This window comes from Alosa pseudoharengus, unplaced genomic scaffold (assembly GCF_046254945.1).
Source record: "Alosa pseudoharengus isolate Yale_2024_CS ecotype anadromous, Long Island Sound unplaced genomic scaffold, YU_APseudo_1.1 YU_APseudo_1.1_scf_12, whole genome shotgun sequence".
Lineage (NCBI taxonomy): Eukaryota > Metazoa > Chordata > Actinopteri > Clupeiformes > Clupeidae > Alosa > Alosa pseudoharengus.
Genome location: NW_027468587.1, coordinates 36,078,290 through 36,081,988, shown reverse-complemented (window position 1 = coordinate 36,081,988; position 3,699 = coordinate 36,078,290).

Genomic DNA, 3,699 nt, shown 5'->3' with positions numbered 1-3,699 from the left:
GCGGATTGTAAGTTGTCCATCTCTGTGGAAGTAAGGATGTGAAGTCTGTACAACACCAGTGCCTTCCCAATGGTGTATGGGCATGGCCAGATTAGGTGAAAATCTAGTGTAAGGCATATATATATACATGTGTGTGTGTGTGTGTGTGTGTGTATACACTGTATATTGCAGTAATGCAGCGAAGAACACCCCGTCCCCATCCAAAACAGTTGGGCTGGCACATGCTAGCTTGAGAACAGATGGACATGACGCCACTGATCCCAAGTCTCACATGCCTGGTCTGTTCTGTTGTGCGTCCCACTGGTCCCAAGTCTCACATGCCTGGTCTGTTCTGTTGTGCGTCCCTCTGTCGGTCTTCTATCTGTTCATCTCCTCAGAGTTTGTTCATGCTGTAGAAATGGATTTGCTATATTAAATCAGTAAATCAGATGATAAGACTACAGTAAGAGTACACCAAGAGTACGTCAAGACGTAAGGACCTCAGACAGTCACAGGTTGGTGGCTGCGATGACTGACTAGATCTTGCCAGTTATATGGAAGGAAAAAAAACATGACTGTCTTTAGTCATGGGAGAACTGGACATCAGTTTTCGTAATGGGAATCAGGAATGCTAGTGGATTTCCTGAAGATGCTGTCTTGTGCAGTATCAAAAAGAGGAACCGGACCGAACACTCATGGCCACGTCAAACCATTCTGTTTTTTGCCACACTGCGTTATCAAAGGACAAACTTGGCATTCGCATCTCTGAGCCAGGGGAAGAAACCAATTTCCTGGTATTTGTGCATTGATGCCGCTGCATGCGTGTTTCCTTTTACCGGATATTTTTTGAGGGCAAGAGGGTGCCATTCAAATAAGTTCCCTGGATTCAAAATAACTTTACCAGAAGCGAAACTAAGAGTGGATCGCATTAATACCTGGAAGGGCACTCAGAGAGCACAGTGCTCTACCCAGGTCAAATGCCTCATCTTGCAATGTTAACAAAATTTAAAAATAATTTGTGGATTCAAATCTACTCCAAAATATAATGGCTTTTTCCATGGCCTATGCTTCACCCTTCCACCATGATTCATAAAAAACAAACTGGGCTGGTAGTATGTACCCCCTCTCTCCCCTTAAGCCTGCTGACAAATCTGCTGAGGTAAAAATGGAAGACGATTAAGGACCTCTGTCTATGTTTTCAGTTTCTGCAAAGGATATCTCCATGTTTGAACCACAGACACAAGCACTTAGCATTTAATCACTAGCAGTCACTTAGGTATTGTAAAGCTAGCTTCTTAAAACTGAGGCCATTTGTGTTCAAATCCTCTTGTATTCCAAGTATTTGCATAGAGTTCATCAATCCCCTCCTTACTGACAAGATGTATTTGGTCAAATGATGGAGTGACCCTGGTCACTTGAGAGTACTGTAGATTGCATCACCGGGCCTCTTTTGCTTTATTAATGCACCACTCACTCAAATGGGCCAGAGGCCTCAGTCTTTCACTCCATCTCATCCCTTTTTAGATGCACATTTGGCTCAAGCATTTAGATAGATAGATAGATAGATAGATAGATAGATTGATACTTTATTGATCCCCAAGGGGAAATCCAGGGGGTCTCAGTAGCATACAGACATCACACACAACATGCACTTACAGCAGAAATGGTAAATATAAGTATTAGCATATAACCAAACTCCACTGTACAATAGAGACAGTAGGAGATAAGAAATCCAGTGTGCTTGAGGGTGATCAAGCATGAGACGTGAGCATTTGTGTATTTCCAGGGTTTTTTGGTTTTGAGAGACAAAAAGCAATTTGAGTCAGATAAGAGGGCTCATTCCTCTCTCCAGCTGGAGTCTCCTCATCTGTCTCCAGGCAGGGCAGGGCAGGGGAGAGCAGAGTGCTGGGGGCTGATGGGCTAGCAGGGCAGGGAAGAGTGCTGGGGGCTGATGGGCTGCTGAGATGGGTGAGATGAGTGGTACACTGCAGCCCTGGCACCAGAGCTGAACTGCTGCAGCTGGAAGCTTTTACCCTTGTTTGCATATGCAATGTCAAACCCTCTGAACGCACCAAATAATAATTGGGAGGGGGGGGGCTCAAAAATCCATCAGTTTTCTCGAATCTGACTCATCCATGCTTCTGGTGAGATCCGGTTGACATTTGTAGCGTCTCTGAAACGTGGGGTTTCGTGGAAGTTTCCTGTGGGCTAGAGGAGAAAATATTTGGTGGTAAATGCGCACTCATGATGATTAATTATTTTCATAAACATTGGAGATACAGCATCTGATGTTCACAGCAAATGGATTGTGGTCGCCATGAGAGATCCTAATGGGGTGTAATCACACGAGCGTAGCAACGGAAGCACACTTCTGATTTCCTACAGATGGAGGTGCTCGTAGAAGGAGGCCGAATTTTCCATTTTCCCTTTGTCCATGACCAGCTCATTAGTGTTGTCTGTCAGGACTGCGCTGCACTTCTGCAAAGCACACTTCACTGCGGTTTTATTAGCTGGAGTAATGTTTAAATCTTTACTATTCTGAACACATTAATGATTGCCTTCCAACATAATATGCAGTGGATTGCATTGCTGCAGAGTAAACTGTCACGGTGAAAATGTGCTTGTGCTGTACATCTGTTTAGTCATTTGCATGTTAAGTAAATTTGACAGCTCTTTGAATAGCAGATATGACTGACTAGAAATGGATACAGAAAGGCAATATCATTAGTAACAGTCACTACTACATCCTTATTGCTTTTGTGCAGTCAAACTGATCAGGACGGACTTACTCAGACAAAATGCTTGAACAGCACTCTCTTACTTTCTTACTTTCCAAATATATCCTGTCATCTGCAGAAATGTCTGCATAAAGCCATTATTTACCTCTCTAAAGGAAAAACTTTGGAATGTTTTGGCAGAAAATCCTTCCTTTAGGATCCACTTAGTGCTGTAATTTCACTGAAAGTCGAGACGACTGAGGAAATGTCAGTCATGTCTGATAACCATGTATGTTGCTTTTCACTGATGCTGGTCAACTGGAGTGAAAGAACAGTGTCTCCAGGTAAGGTCATACAAAATGGGAATCATTTCAAAGAATAAACAATGAATGATCTACCCCCTCCCTGTGTTTTTAAACAATGAATGATCTACCCCTCCCTGTGTTTTTAAACAATGAATGATCTACCCCTCCCTGTGTTTTTGCATGAATGTTGGCAAACACTTGGCATGGCCAAGTAAAAATAGTATGCACCGGGTTGAAGTAAGAGGTTTTCTATAGGATTACGTTACCTTAGGCCTATTGTTATGTCCATGTTCTTATCATCATATTGCCAGTGCAGGAATGCCTGACCTGTACGAGGTAATCTGGAGCTTTAAAGTTTGGACATGGAAGAGTGGCCGTGCAAGAGGAAACAAAGGAGGCCGTGGTCAGGCAGACCAGGATGAAGTGTGTCAGCAGCCAAGATCAAAAGGCACATATAATTCTCTCATGCACCGCCAGAGATTGCAGGAGTCTGGTTCATTCAGAACAAAAATGACCAACATGAAAGGACCCCTCCAAATGATGTGAGTGCGCTGAGAGGCTGAATAAAGAGCTCTGCAGTCTGGCTTATGGCAAGGGAACATGGGTCCTCAATGGCTCAGACTTGATTATGACCTTCATGACATTTTTTTTCTGTCTGAAAGTTTTACAGGATCAGCAGCTGTAAAAGTCATAGTGTG